The sequence below is a fragment of the Ammospiza caudacuta genome, chromosome 7, assembly GCF_027887145.1.
Source record: "Ammospiza caudacuta isolate bAmmCau1 chromosome 7, bAmmCau1.pri, whole genome shotgun sequence".
Taxonomy (NCBI): Eukaryota; Metazoa; Chordata; class Aves; order Passeriformes; family Passerellidae; genus Ammospiza; species Ammospiza caudacuta.
Window position 1 is genome coordinate 45,219,109 of NC_080599.1, and position 16,400 is coordinate 45,235,508.

At 43.8% G+C, this 16,400-nt stretch overlaps 1 protein-coding gene across 3 annotated transcripts in view; it reads left to right on the forward strand.

Moving 5' to 3' along the window:
- The first annotated feature begins 7,475 nt into the window (after positions 1–7,475).
- The window catches only part of FGGY (FGGY carbohydrate kinase domain containing), a 129,348-nt gene continuing 120,423 nt past the window's right edge, over positions 7,476–16,400 (forward strand). Inside the window, exon 1 of one of the 3 annotated variants that reach the window (XM_058808555.1) lies at positions 7,476–7,546. The gene's annotated coding sequence lies outside the window, so the exon portion shown is untranslated. Of the gene's footprint in view, positions 7,547–13,852; positions 13,982–16,400 lie in introns of those variants that run through there. The other 2 variants (XM_058808554.1, XM_058808552.1) reach the window with 2 other exon arrangements.

The window sequence follows — 16,400 nt, forward strand, 5'->3', positions numbered from 1 at the left end:
AGGAGGAAAAAAACAGAGTTAACTGGGAGCAGGGCACTTGGCATTCAAGGTGACTGTGAGAGGTGGTCACGAAGGAAGGTTGATCTCTCAGCAACCATGTCAGGTCCTGTGCCCACTATGGCAGAGTTGTGCCCTGCACATGGATTTGCTTCTTAGCTGCTGACTCTCAGTGGCCAGGATTGCATGGAAGGAAATACAGGATAATTATCTGCAATTCTATTTTCCAGTCCCATATGTCCCAAGATGACGACTTCCCAGGGTACGCGGTGGCCACGGGGATGAGGCGTCCACCAGAACATCCCATGGCATTTCCATGACTGCAACAGACTGGAGGTAAGGAAACTTTTCTGGTGTTTGGATACACTCACAAACAATGATCCCAGCAAGCCTTGGAGAGGGTGGAGTCACGTTCCCAGTCACATATTCCTCCTCATTTTGGAACAATCAGATATAAAATACTCTAAAATAAGAATGCAGTTACTGCTTATTTCCTTCCTCAATTTCTTATCTCACTTTATCACAACATTCGTAGCTGTGGCTGACAGAAATGGCAAATACGTCCAGTATTTCTGATTTTTGTCGTGTCTTGCTTTTTATTTCACTGTCAGCTTTTTTGACTGGCCAATGGCTCAAAAAATTAATTAAAGCCATGATGGCTTTATAGCTTTGGGAAGACAAGGTGCAAAATCCAGAGGTTACCAAAGCACAATGGGATTTTAAAGAATGCCTGAAGCAGGTTCTGCTTCTTGTGCGAACTTCAGCTGTGCCAAAGTTTTTTGTAACTCTTGTACACACATAAAAGCATATTCTACACATATTTCTGTCTATATTTTAATTTACTGAGACCATTTTCTCCATTTGATTTATACTAAGGCTTTATGATTCTCAGATTAGTGTAAGAATGCAAGTAAGAAAATTTAAATGTACCTTTGATTGTCCTATAATTTTTCCATGTTCTTTCAGAGATCATGTCAATTGTCCAAAGGAGTTTTTGATGTGATGCAGTGAATATTCTGACTTATTCATAGGAGAGCTCAGCATTGGGCACATCATTTACCAGCTCACTGCTGTCACAAGCTATTGCATCCTTCTTCCCTCTTGACCCAAACTCGATTAATCTTTCCAGAGTTTTGGTTTGGGTATGGTTTTGAAACAGTGTTGTTTTTCCCAGGAAGCCTTAAGAACCTGAGCACCTGCTTCATGCTGTCTGGACAGCTCAAAGAACTGCAGAGGGAAGGGAATAATCTCCCCCAGACCCTTGACAGCATCACATTTCCACCCTGTCACGGTGCCCGGTACGTGCAGTGCTGGCAGGAAGAGCTGGGGAAACTCCTGTTTGCTGGGCCATGACCTGTGGAGCTGCATCATTTTAGGAAATACCAGGTTAGCTGCAGGAGCAGGCAAGTGTTACAGCTCTTTGTTCCTGCACAAAAGTTTTCAACATCAGTGAGAGCATCAATGTGTGTATTCAGATTTCCATCTGTCATGCAAAGCGTAAATCCAAAGCACTCTGCGAGATCAGTCACACCCAGAATATCTGAAGTTGCCTAAAATGTTGATGAATTAACATCTCACATTTTTCTCCAGAGTTCTGAGTGGTGCAGACATTCTGTTAATCATATATTGCAAGCTGAGGCAATACATTAAGTATGGAAAATAGGTTTATATAACAAAGATAAGGCAGAGCGAACTGGATTCACAAATGTCTTTCTACTCACTCTGTCTATAATCATTTCATTACATTTCTTTGGGGTTTATCCAGTTTTACTGTGACCACCTACTGACAATGTCTCTGAAAGGAAAGAAGAAAAAGCACGAAATTCTAACATGCAAGACATACAAAATAAATCCTGTGACGTTTTCTAATATGGGAATGTTCCTAAATGCCAGACTAAAACATCCCTCCAACGGTTTCTTTTACAGACTTCCCTTGTTCCAGAAACTTGGCCTGACTTAGGAGGAAACCCCATAGCTGTCCCTTAAAAGTTGAATTGCATCAGTGTGGGCAAGATGTTGGGCCAAATTCCTTAATGGTGCAATTCCATGAAAATCAGAAATCCTACACCAGAGCTGAATCTGCCCTCTGGTATAAAATGATCTCCCTGGAGGCAAGACTTTTGGAAATAGTATCGTATTTTAATTCTAAACAGACAATTTGTTTTGGGTTGTATACAGAGCATGACAATCTCACTGCTATAGGAACCAGCTACATAAAAGGTGACTTTATCCCCGTTTCTTGTGCTGCTTGGTTTATCTGTGTGTGATTTGCAGGTAGCTACATGATCCTACAAACTTCTTTTTATGTAATGGAATGAGCCCCTGTTCCGTTTAAGATTTTAAAAGATTACAGAGCTGGCGTTGGAACATTTGTACATTTTGCAATGAGTTAAGGAGAAAGGCTGCGTGTTGTTTATAATCTGGGAAGTACAGATCCCAGTTAATCTTACCCTTGGAGAACAGACAGTTATATTTTTTTATAAATTAACAGATCCTGACTGATTGCCTCCCATGACTGTGTTCACCAGTTTTGGAATTCAAAGGGCAAAATAGAATCTGCCTTTTGTAGAAGGTGCCAGGAATGGCATCAGGACACACTGCCTGGAGGGTGGCTGAGCCTTTTCAATCCTCCCCACACTGACTGGATTTGGCACCACTGTGTGATATATCACAACTGTAACAAAGTACTTCATGCAAGCTGGTCATATCCTATGGAAAAAGTCTTGGAAAGATGTTGCAGAAAAAAAAAAATTAACCTCTGTTTGCAGTTTTTCTGGAGATATAAGTTATTGTGAAATTTGAGGAGATTTTCACAGCTTGGCTTGTGAAATTCATTTCCAGCTTGACAGATTGTGATTTCATGATTTTGCACATCTGGATTTTGGCACAGGGCTGTGGGGGGTTGTCTCTGGCAGTTTGCCAGCAAACACAGGACAGTGTGTTTGCTCCTGGGCAGTGAAGAGTCCAGTCCTGGCTGAGCTGTCCCCTGCCTGCCCTGCCCTGGGCACTGTCTGTTCCACAAGGGAAAGGCTGCACAGCTGGAGCTGGCCCTGACATCACTGAGCTCAGGAATCACTTGAATAAAAATGTTAATCATAAAGTCATGTTTTTAAAATTCAAGAAGTGTAAGAGATAGGCAAAAAAAGTTGTAGGGGTGTCTGTACTGTGTGTTCTGGGGAGCAAACAACATTTTCACTTGCTGAAAACACTGTGTGCACAGACTACTGAGCAATCTCTCTGCCACACTGCACCAGTGGGCTGCTTTTCAGGCCAGACATTTTGGGAGGGGGTCTTCTCCTTCTGGCAATCTTCCCAGAGGGGAACCAGTTGATGAAACAGGACTTTAAGCCAGGATTTTTTCAGCATTCACACCACAGAAGGAGAGTTTACAAAGGTGGCAAGAGCCATGTGCATTTTCCCTTTGTGCAATGCTGTGGGACAGCAAAGTCATCCTATTTTCCCACCAGGAGCACACGGGATCACAGAACCTCCCTTATTCTTATGGCATTGGAAGTGTGGTTTCAAAAGAAAAATCCCTGTGCTGTCTGGAATGCTCAACTGTTGGGTACCAGAGTCGGAAAACATCCTGCCTGCCACGAACGTTAGGAAAACAGAGCAGCCCTGACTCCAGTGCCAAGTGGTTTTTTGGAAGGCTGACTCCCCTGAGAATAAAGGATATTGGTGTCCAGCCAAGTGGGCAGGCAGGAACAGGCCCTGGGCAAGACACTGGAATTTTGGTGGAGTCTGAAATATTGTCTGCTTGTTTGTATCAGCTTCTGACTTTGGTATTTAAAAGGTGAGCTGCCCAAAACGTGAGGAAATGGACCACAAGTTGATAAAATTGGAATTCTTTTTCTGGTTATATTTAGAGGAACTTAAAACAGGGATTTCCCTTTTTGGCCACTCCAGTATCCAAGAGTAACCTAATATTTCTGTTAAAACCAGAAAAAATCCCCCAAAGGAAATTTCCTTTTTTTCCTATTGTACACTCAAAAATCCCTTCTTACTGCAGAGAATTCATTTGGCTTTTACTTCCCCATTTCCCTATTTAGATGAATAGTCCTGGTCTAATGGCCCAGTGAGCACTTCATCCAGAGTATTCCCCAGCTTATACTTCCCATAACACTTGAAGAAGTGCTATATTTCATCAAATGAGATTAAAACCCAGCCTCAGGTGCTTGTATGAACTGCCAAAGCACACACACAAGCAAGAACTTTATCAAATATTTTTTCCTTTCTATTTCTATGCTAATAAACATCTAAATGTAATTTTGGGGTGTTCAGAGGTCCATTGCTGCTTGACATTCACCAGAAGTCAGGATGTTGGGGCAAAACTTGCACCCACTGAGCTCAAGAGACGTTTTTGTGTTGATCTCAGCAGAGCAGGGCTGGGTCTTTATTTCCTCAACAAGGCTGGAAAATGTTCATTCTGCCTCTTTCCCCTGCACACACATATTTTCTTTTCTTTACAGAAGGAGTCATTTGTCTTTATCTCACCATTCACCTCTCTCTCTGATTGCAGTTAATGGAATTGTCACCTTTATGGACTCATGCTCCATTTCTCAACCTGTCTGGACTTTGGCCTCCAAAGGTTACCACAGCTAGTGAAGTAATATGATTGAGTCTTTTCCGACAGATTTATGCAAGATTTCTTCTCCAGCAAGTGTCACATTGACTCTAGTTCTGCAAAAGAGAATATTTCAAAGATGCCAACTGTCATCTAAACCCACTAAATTGTTCTGTGGGGTTCAGAGGACTGAGGGCCATCTCAGGCAATGCTGATTTACACTACCTGGAGCTGTTTCCCCGCTGCTTGAAATACGGGCTCTGGTTAATCACAAAAAAAAAAGAACATCCCTGTCTCCCAGAAAGCACATTTAAAATGGAATTTTCATTAGTTACTCTGTAATGAAAAGGCAAAAGGGTGTATTTTAAGTGAATCTGTCCAGAATCTTGGAAGAAGGAGGGGGTGTTATTTGATGGAAAACTACAGCAGCCACACACTAAACAGGAAAAATTGGTCTTGAGTTCATTTAAGACATATACATCCACAGAATATTTTCAAGTTTATGGGAAGATTTTGGAATTATAGAGGATTCACTGCACATGTATCTGCTCCTCCTGCATTTGATACAAAGCACAAATTAATCATCATTATTCTGCACTAATATAACACCTCTTAACCCTCAGCTTTCAGAATATTTCAAAGGAGCAATGAATTAAGCCTCATGTGGGCTTGGGAATATGTGATACTCTAAACTTGGATTCTTTAATAAAAAGCATTTTCAGGACTTTGATTTTGGAAGTTGGAAACTTATAATTGTTCTTGAAAATTATTTCCTTTGTCACTGACTTGGAAAGAAATCATGTGAGTACTAGAGAAGTGAGAGGAAATGGAAAAATGTATTTAGCAAAAGTTAATAAATTTGTCTGTACTTATTTTTGTTATTTATTGGAGCAAAAAGACCTAGGTAAATTGAGGTGCTAATGTGATATAAGTGTAAAAAAGGCAAATTTGATGCCTGTCTGTAACTAAAAGAGTGCAGGGGGAATTATTATTGCCACTGTACAAGTCTCTTGCAAGCCATCATTTAAACATTACACAGTATGTCAGACTCTGATCACTCACGCTCAGAAAAGATGAATTCTGACTGACAGAAGTGAAGGAAGAACTATTAGATAATCCACAACTTGCTGTTATGAGAGAAAATAAATGATTAATATTTAAGTTGGCAAAACAAATAAGGGACTTCAGTGGTGTCTACAAATACATTGTGGGAGGAGAAGAAGTATTATACTAAAAGAAACTGTCAGTGTATGACTATACAGAGGGCAGAAATAAATTTGTTTTTAATGAACAGAGGAATGGGATTCTGGAACAGAATCAGGTCCATTTCTCTGGGCTTCATTTTTTGCTTTTCAGTTGAACAAAACATTTGGGTATCTCCCCAGTCACGGTGCCTTGTTTTAGGCCACTGAGCTAATGCAAAACAGCTCGTTTGTGTCTCTGAACTTTACACTTTCCCTGCATGGAGTGCTTCCCTGGCCAGAGTGGTGGCCCTGCTCTGGGATTTGTCCCCGTGGGCCAGGTCTGACTCAGATTGGGATGTGCACATCTCAGAAAACAGAAATTTACATCTCACTACACCGCAGACCTCCTGGGGAGCAAAGCAGAGCATGAGGGCACACATTCACACCATGCTGTAAAATGACTTGGAATTACAGTCAGGAGGGGGTATTTTATTTTTTAACCCATCTATTCAAAGCAAAACATTTGGACTAATGAAGAAGCCCCCAAACACTTCAGTTTGGGTCAAATGTCCTTTCTAAGCCAGCCCAGACACAAGGTATTCCCAATGGAAAAATCAGTTTTTACTCAGATTTCAGTTTGGTATAAGCAGTGTTTTCCATCAGAAAACCATCCCAACGGAAAATTCCTAACTGGTTCTGGTACAAAGTGACTAGCAAAGCTCTCAAAATGATTCAGTGGCAAGGCTGGAATGAGAACCCACAGCTCCTGACCACGAACCCTGTGCTCTAACCACGAGACAAACACTCATCTTTCCCTGAGCAAGGTTGTTCCTGCAGCATTTCTGCTCCGACCAAAGTGGGAATACTCTGGAAATGTTGCAAGAGAACTTTTTTTGCTGCAAGATTTCCTGTTGTAGAATATTTGGGGGGTAACGGGAAAAATCCCTGGTGGCTCCCTGGGGCCAGAAGTGTTTGGACATGATGGGAATGTGAGGGCTGCCATCTGCTCCTCCCTGCATGGGCTGGGGAGGGTCACGCAGGGGTGTGGTGGGATCTGTCCCAAACCATGGAGCGCTCAGCCACGGCTGGCCCATGGGCTGGACTCGATGATCCAAGAGGTCTTTTCCAACATCATTGACTCTGTGATTTCTCTGTTTTCCAGGGACGCATTTGAGGGCATCCTCTATCCGTTTTAAGTAAACCTTAACTAAACTCAGGGTTTTCTTCCTCACATCAGCAACTCTCCAACTTTTCAGGTAAAACTCTCAGAGCGTCCCCATGCAGAGAACCAAACTCATGGCTTGCAGCTGCTTTACATTACATTTAAGGAGGCTCAGGGTGGGAGATGTCCTGAGCCCTGACATTCCCTCCTCTTTATTTATTCTTCTGTATGTTTCTACATAGTTATTTGCCTGTATGTTTTTATATATTTATTCTTCTATACTGTATACGTTCTTCTCGGCGGTCTCCACGTGGCTTCTTGCACCGCTTCTACGACCCCCGTTATTTCCCAGCCGTGTACGCGGCAGCGGGGCTGGAAAATCACATTTATCACCCGTTTACAAACCGCGCCAAGCCCCCGCCTTGTTCCCGGTGCAGACCCGGGCGCAGAGCGATTCCCGGCCCGAGCCGCCGCTGCCCTCAGCGCCCGGCGGCGCCGCCGCTTCCCCCGCCCGCCCCTTCCCGGCGCAGGCGCGGCCGGCCCGGCCCGGGGCAGCCCGGCGGCTTTCCCGGCAGCGGCGGGTTCAGGGGACGTCCCCGCCGCGGTGTGCAGGCCCCGGCAGTGCCGGGGGCACAAGTAAGTGATGGCTGCAGAGTAAGTGTCGGCGCTGGCCGGGCCGCGGCGGCCCCGGCCCTCAGCGCGGCCGCCCGTGAGGGGAGCGCCGCGCGCGCCGCCTCAGCGCGGCTCCCGCCCTCTCCTTGCCCCCGTCCCTGCCCCTTCTCCGCCGTGACGCCCGGAGGGTTCCGTCCTCCTCCGGTAGGGCTCGGATCCTGCTGCTCTGAAGGGAGCTCTGGCGTTCGTGTTGTTGTTTAATCACCAGCGCCGCCTCCTTCCCCAGGGAGCCCCTGGCCGCAGCCGCGGGCCCCGTGCGGCGCGCCCCGGCCCTGCGTGGGCTGAGCGCTCACATCGCCCCGGATCAGCTCAGAGCTTGCTCTTCGTGCAGCCCGGGGGATTTACGGCCTGCTGGCTGTCCCGAGTTGTCTCCTCCTGACGTTTCTGTACAGCACGGCCATATGTGACTCCCACTGTAATTCAGAGGGAGCGGGGCTGCCCCTCACAGCCCCCGCTGGGGTGCCCAGTGCCAGGGGAGGCGTTTGGTGTTGCCCAGGGTGGGCACAGGGATCCTCCCAGAGCCTCCTGTGCTGTTGGATCTCCTTTATCCCAGCTGCCTTCCCATGTGCTTCAAATGGGATGCACAGCTTCCTGGTGAGGGAAAAAGGAGAGGCGCACGCTGATTCCTTCATGATGCCGAGTGACAGGACGTGAAGGAATGGCCTGAACCTGTGTCAGGGGAGGTTGAGGTTGGATAGTAGTAAAAGATTTCCCCCTGGAGGGTGGTCGGATTCTGGAACAGGCTGCCCTGGAAGGGTCACAGAACCAAATCTTCCAGAGCTGAAGGGGACATTTGGACAATGCTCTTGGGCCCATGGTGTGATTCTTGGGGTTCTGTACAAGTCCAGGAATTGGGCTCAATGATCCTTGAGTGTCCTTTCCCAGCTCAGCTTTTTCTGTGATTCTGTGAAAGGGCAGTGCTCAGGTGACCTGGCCTGGGCAGGTGGGACACTCCCACACTTGCCTAATCCTCCATATCCCTAGGAGATTACCATAAATGTAGTCTCCAGTCTCGTCTCTCTGGCCCTTGTGTCCTGCTGCCACCACTGTCCTCGTCCTCATGCAGCTCCCCTTTCTGGCACCTCCACAGCCTGGTCTCCTTGTCATGCCCTGTGATCCCAGGCAGCTCCTGGGCTGGCACAGAGCACCCCCAGGAACCTGCTGGAATTTACTCGTGCTTGGCTCCAGAGCTGCCAGCAGGGCCGTGTTCCTCGCTGCTGCCAGGCTCTGCCCCGGTGAGGAACTGGTAACTTGGCAGATTCCTTCCCTGCTGAGGTGCCTGGGATTTGTTAGGAAGTTTAATAAACTTAGCACCAGTGCTCTTCTCTGGAGAGCACTTACGAAACAAATTCCAGGGAAGTAGAGGAAAGGGCTCGATCATATAGGAGGTTTTTAAGAAGTAATAAGCAGGCACATTGTTGGGAAGGTAGTCTTGTATTTAATTCCCTTGTATTTCACTCTCGTGTATTTCACTCTCGTGTATTTAATTCTTGTGTATTTCATCCCCTTGTATTTGACTCTCATGGATTTCACTCTCCTGAATTTCATTCTCCTGTATTTCACTCTCATGTATTTCATTCTTGTCTATTTCATTCTCATGCATTTCATTCTATTTTCTTATCCTGGAACACCATTTGCTTAAGTAGTTGGGGTTAATTTTTTTTAAGTATACTAAGATATAATACAAAAACATAAAATTTTAAAGGCTCTGTAATGTTAATGGTCCCTTTCCTTCAGGAATGTGTATGAGCATATGGAAAAAAAAAAGAGACTCTTCTTTTTCCTGGGAAGAGTGTCTGGGATAGGAGGATGAGTGCAGAGAGAATTGGTTGCAGAGAGAATTGGTTGTAGGGACAGCTGTTCCCAGCTATAAGAATCATGGCAGAAATAAATTTATAGTGTCGAGACTAAATAAACTAGTTCTATGCTAGGAAGTTTTTATGTGTATTCTTAGCCACTTTTGTTTCTCCATTCTATGTTTCTCAGTTAAATTATCATTTTAAAATGTTGGTTCTTTTAAATAAATAAATAACTGCTTTTGTGCAGAATTAGTGTTTCTTTTAACCTAAGCTAATATGCAACCCCACTTCCCCTTAAGTAGTTGTGACAGGAACTTTGGGGAGAGTGTTTTTGAAATTGCAGCCCAAATAAATGTTTAATTTTGAACTGACAGATTACTTGGGACTGTCATTCTTCTCAGGCTTTTACTATGCAAGAGTGAACAAATCCTGTAAAATAAACCGTGGATTTGGCTTATGGACACATGTTTGCTTCTGGGCTGAGCATCTTGAAGTGGTTTGCAGCATGTCTTTAAAAATTTATTTCACTGTTGCATCTACTGCTGGCCTAAGTGCTCCAGTATCTGCCAGGAGTAATTATAGGCAGTTGGTTCAGATGTTGCTTAAATGTGTAAGCCTTGATGGGAAATGCAGTGGATTTCAGCCAGAATGCTAATTTTGATGTTTTATCATTTCATAAAACTGTGAACTCAGAACAAATTATTTTTATACTGATCTGCTGATACGTAATCACAGGGTTAGTGCCAGATTCAAGCGTGATGTAGCACCGGAATCTAAAGATGGGATTAAAGTTAGAGTATCAGCACTAGCCTAGCTTGGCTAATTTGTATCCACAGTGGCATAATGGCTGTATTACCCATGTAACCTGCACAGAAACTCCTGGTGCCAAGGCTGGTTTGCTGCAGGAATGCAGTTTAAAGCTGTTGTGTGAATTGTAATTGTGCCTTTTGTATTGCATTCTCCTCCAAATTACGTTTTATGACTTAAACAGATATTTTGCAAATTCACATTATTGTGCTAGGCTGTGTTTATAGTATACTGCTTTTTTGTGGCATGTGCTTTGTTGGTTTTTTATTTGTTTCTCCATTTTCATCATAGCATAGAGTGAAAAAAATAAAAGTCACCGTACATGAATCAATTTTACAGGCAAAGAGCAGAGATTATTCTCTCTGTCCATCATGAGTAGGTTAAAGTGATAGAGACACAGGGATATGAAAGATCTTCCTTAGCATTAGATTGATAAGCTGTGGATCCAAACACTTGGGTCCATCAGTCATTTTGGAGCCTGTTACCTCTTTTCAACTAGTCATGAAGCTGCTACAGCCAGAATTTATGTAATAATTAGATGGCATTTTCTTCCCCCTCAGTCAATGTAAACAAGATAGTGTCTTCTTTCAGGGCTCCAGGCATTCTGCAGAGTCATTTGGGACACGTCTGTCTGCCAGGTCATTAGCACAGCCTGTGGGGATGTGTGCAGCTGCAGCGTCAGAGCAGGGAATGGATCTCAGCAGCGTGGTGTGCATGGCTTGGATCCACTGCTGTTGCCAGGCTGGGGAAAAGGAGGGTGCTGCTAGACACCCCCCTTATTCCTTAGGTTTTCCTGCCTGGGAGTTGTGTCCTGGCATTTACCGATCAACATTTCCTCTGCTGGACAAACTGGAGGTTATGGCAAGTGTTCAAAATCCTGCCAAGGTGTGAGTGCACCTGTGATGTTCATGGGTGTCAGGGGTTTAGTTCTGAACTCCTGATAGTGGCTGGGAGGTTGCCATTGATGGATGCAGGATCAGAGCCTGCTTTTGAAGTGATGGCCCAGTCCCAGCAGGGCCCAGAGTGCTTCAGAGGGAGTTGGAGCTGTTGGTTTTCCCCAAAGGCTGTGTCTTCTCACCTCATGTTGTGTGTTCTCACAGCCCTCTTCTCAGCCTTCCTTTTTCCTGAGAGCTCCTCTCTGCAGGTGCTTCCTGCTGTTCCCGGGGTTAGGTGGGCTCTGGAGCAGCAGCAGCTGCACTTGTTTCCTTTGTGTGCCACAGTTACAGGCAGGGACAGCCGGGTGTGCTCGGCATGGGCCTCGTGCTGCTGCTGCCGTGCAGGGCCCATCGGGGTGTGCAGCAACCTCAGCAGGGCCAGGGAAAACCAGGGGGAGCAGCCCCAAGTCTTCCCCAAGAGCTCCTGGATCCCTCTGCTGTGAGCTCAGCGTTTTGGGACCTGACTGAAGCTGGAAATCCCTGGCCAGTTCCATGCTCCTGAGCAGCACCTCTGAGCTGACACCAACACGTTGTTTTCCTGCTGCAGCATCTCTGAGCAGTATCTCCACCTGCCCACAGTGGCCTTGGCATTATTTCTTGCTCTTTATTAGTACTGACTACTGCAGTGTGTTATGGTGCTTGTGTTACTGCCACATCCATGAGCACTCAGAGCAGGGAAATGCTTTTTGTCTTAATGTAGAGATTATGAGTTCAGCTCAATAGCCATGATGTGTGGATAGCTGCAGTGAGGCCTTTGAGGGTGATTCAGAATGCAATGGATTCATGACTGCATGGAGAAAGTAAATACACAGCAATTGCTTAATGTCTCCTCTAGCTCAGGAGCCCAGACACATCAAACAAAACTAGCAGGTGGCATGCTCAGAACAAACCAAAGGGCTTTTTCCTGCATTGTTTACACAGAACTTTGTAACTCGTTACCACAGTCATTTGCAGTTAGAAAAGTTTCCCTGGATTCAGAAAGAGCACAAACAAATTTAGAGAGGAAAAAGCCTTCAAGGTCTGCTAATCCTAAAGATAAAATTTCTGGCTCAGGAAGTGCCTTTACTATAGATAGCAGGAGGAAAGGTGTCCTGGGGAAGGACTGCTGGATGAAAAGGGCAGGCATATGCTTTTCTTACGGCTTCTGCTGTTTGTGGAGGATCCTGGGCTAATTGGACCTTTCATCTGACCCAGCACAGCCATGCTCTGCTCTTTAATCAGGGGCCAGAATGCCATTGCTCCTATTTGATCATCACTACCACAGGCTGTGTCTGCCTGTGTGAGCTGAAGACAGGAACTGGAAGGAGAGCAAATAATTCTTTCTGTACAAACTCTTCTCAAGCAGAATACACAGAAAACCAGCCCTGCTGTTGGTATTTACTGACACTGGTCATGCTGACATCCTTCTGCTGTTCCTGAGTGAGATAACTATGTAGGCAGTAGAAGCTGAAAATAAATAATTTTTGGATCTAATTTCTTAGAATAATTTAGTAATTTTCATTTCTCCCCTTCCTGGTTACATTAGGATAAACCCGAATGCATCTTGCTATAAATCAGAGCAGGTGGAAGTAGTTTGGCCTGAAAGTATTTAAAATCCAAAAGAATTAGAGAGCAAAGGGCAGCAATGAAGTAATGACTTTGTCTTGGACACTGAAAGCAAGGGGAAGAAAAAAGATCTGGAGAGACATTACAGCAAATTAGTACACGGTGAATTATTTATAGAGAGAAGAGGAGATAGTAGAAAATAGTAGAATATTAGAATAGTAGAAAATCAGTCCTGCCTATGCTGGGTTTTATTGACATTGCATTACAATGTTAGGGGGACAGTTAGGAAGGTTTTGATGGAACAATCTAAATATTATAGGACTGGAATCAGGGTTTTATCCTACTACTGAAATCTTTCATTATTTTAAGCTGGTTTTCCTTATAATATGTAAGAAAACTTCACAGAATGTACCAGAGAACTGATGAAAGAATCTAGAGGTGTTTGGTTTTCAATGAAGAAGCATATTTTCCCCAGCTCCATTTTTATTTATTTCATTTTTTTGACTGTTAGCACAGTTCTCACATTCCTAAGCCAGATCCTGCATGTATATTTCTGTTTGGGGAAGGGAAAAGGGGAGGTGAGGTGTGCTTTTGTTCCTTGTGTTTGTTTTGTTTGCTGTGGGGTAGCTGACAAATAAATGCTTGTTGATAGTTATAGCACACTCCCTTGGGCATTTAAGGATATTTGCTATATTAGTACTGCCCTTCACCACAGTGTTAGAATTCCCCATCTGCTCCTGCTCTCCCACACAGACATGTGCTTTCTTTCTCTTTCCACATCCAAACAGGAATTACAGAAGCTGGAAGAGCAAAGGGAGTTCACTGTCTTCAAGGAGATCCTGCCACTCTACCACCACCACTTGTACTGGTTACTTACCTCTAGCAAGCCAACAAAGTGCTGAATTTCCAGTATAATGTCAAAAGGGCTTGTTTTGGTTAATGTCCTTTCTACAATTGAAAAGCAGCTTTTCTTTAGCATATTTAGATCTTTTCACACGAAGCTTATGAAGGCTAATTTGAGCCTGTTAATCTTTTTCTTGGTAACCCATAGAAAAGCACAGCTGCACTACTAAAAACACTCTGTTTATCCACAATCACCGGGTCTGGGCAGCCTGCAGCGTTCCAAAGATCAAAGTTTAAAAGAGACACGCCAGCCCTTCCTAATTCTTTGTGTTTAAGCACACAGCACCACGAAGTCTAAATTGCTGCTGCTGAAAGCTTGTGCTGAGCTTGGGCCTATGTTGATGTGAGTGCAGCCCCTCCTGCACCCTGGCTTTAACAGAAAGGAACATCCTGGCAGCTCAATAACTGAGGTAAAGTGAGACAGACAAGTCTAACAGTGCTCATAAAAAACTCATCTGGTTACTTACTCATTCCTTTTAAATTAAAGTAAATAATGTTAAGGATTTTCTTTTTTTTTTTATTTAATATTTTTGCAACTGAGTTTCACCCCCCCTTTTTCTTTCTTCATTGCTTATGTGAGAAAACTAGCACATTTGTACAAGGATAAACTGGGAAGTCTGTGGTTTCCAGCATGCACATTTTGAATAATATTTATACAGACTATTATTTAATGGGCCATATAAATATTTATAATATGCTGTAGCCTTTTGATCATAAATGCTTGTTTGAAAAGCCATTCTGTCCCTGCTGTGATTTGCAGAGAAAGAGGCCATTGCTGGTTTAGTGCTTGGAGGGAATTTTGGCTTCTTGTCCTGAATTAGCAGTTACAGTCATGGATTAACACGGTCAAGCTGGACATGTGTCTTAAGTTTACTTTTTTCCTCTGCCCCTCTCCTTCTGTTTGCAAATTCAAATAATAAGTTGAAAATATGAGGCTTGAGTTCTGCAGTGGACAGAAGGCTGTATTGAAGGAGGCCTTTTTTCTTGGCTGCAAGAGCCAGGCTTCCTGAGTTTAGATACTTCAGGGATTTAGAAGGTCCTGTCTCCACTGGGAGTCCATGAACATGCATCATCCATGCATAAAATATTTTGGTGTCATGTTAGGAATATTGTGCTTGATTGACTGACCTGTCTGACAGGACTTTAGGGACATTTTATTTCAGTCATTTTTCTGGTTCAGTTTTTCTCATGATTTTATTGCCTGCAGAAGCAAAGAATCCAGCAGATAAAAAAATCCAAACCAACATTTTATTTGCACAACAATTTTCCTTTCACATGACAATGAATGTTGGTGTTTAAATTCCAAAGCAAGCTTGTGCAGGGACCTTCTGCTACCCCTGAAATTCATTCAAGAGTTCCTTCAGCTTTGATTTGGAGCTTCCTTTTGTACCAAAGAAATCTTCTGGAAACAAAACAGAATGACAACATTCCTTTTTAAAGTTCTTATCACTGTACTTTGACTAAATATTTTCCACCAACTTCTCTGCTGAGTTCTTAGGTTCTCAGGAAATACCCTTGGGCAGAGTCCATAATTACTGACATTTATGACCTAGAGATGACAGTGCTTTTTGTGGATGGGGTTGATAAGTAGGTGGCATACCAAGTGTTTGGTATTCCAAAAAAACCCTTGGCATCAAATTATGTTTTTGCAAGCAGATTAGATCCTGTTGCAAAGACAGGATTTTTTGAAAAAGCTCTGTAACTTAGTGCTTGCTGTTCTTGAAAAAGGATTCATATTTACTTTTAGCATTTTTTAAATGAGGTATTGAGTGAATCTTGCTGCTTTGTGAATCTAGGTGAGCTTTATTCAGAAAGGGACCCATTAGTTTGGAGTTCTTGGTTTTGTACTGTCACTTTTTCCTGTTCCCACTGATTGACAGCAATAAACTGGTGGATGTTCAAAGGCTGATAGGCACTGCTCAAGCACATAAACAAACTCTGCTTCCTGCCCAGTCACTCACACAGGCACATCCTGGTTGCTTAGTAAGGAAAAAAAAGGAAAGTAAACATTACATGGGCAGATTGGGTTCCAGGTTTCAAATGTTTGTGGGAAGAATCCAATGCAAAGCCATAATTTCAAGTGCTGAGTAGGAGGTACTGTGAGCTTAATTCTCTAACATCTGCTAAGCTTGTTCTCTAAGTAGCAAAAACACATTAATGAGCTAAAATCAAGGCTGCCATACAAGGAAGAGAAATTTGGAGTAATATTGTGTGTGAGAGCAGGAGGCAGGATATAAAATACTCCTTTTGCTATTTGTATTTATGAAGAGCAAGTAAGAAGGATTTGCCTATGCTCAAAAAAAAGAATCTGTTTTGCAGCTTGTGGTTTATTCTCAACTTTTTATGAGTCAGCAGCTAAAGGTAGAGCCGAAATAGGGGGAAAACAGGGAAATTTGTGAGATAGTATCAGGAACAGTATTATGCAATGCCTTTGTAGTAAAATTTCTCACAAGGAACTTGCAGCACCTGCAGCCAGCCTTTGGAGCTTTGGGGAGCTGGAGTGAAAAATTAAGAAGTAAATACCATGTTGAAAAGAATATCTTAAAACTGCTTTTCCAGCTGAGGGCTAAGAGGGAGAAGCTGAGTGCTGTCACCCCCCAGGTGACAGATGCAGTATTAATCACCCCTAGCAGCAGAGTTGTCTTCTCTGGCAGAGGGATTGGCTTTTGTTCCTCTGACCAGGTCACAGAGCCAGGGCCAAGAAAATAAAGCAGGCCTTCTTGCCAATATTCCTAGGTGTTAGACTCATGGCACACCATTATTTTTAGCTGATTGCTCATCGCTTGGACACATGACCTTGCTTAAGGAGATTAGTGTGTGTTGCACCTA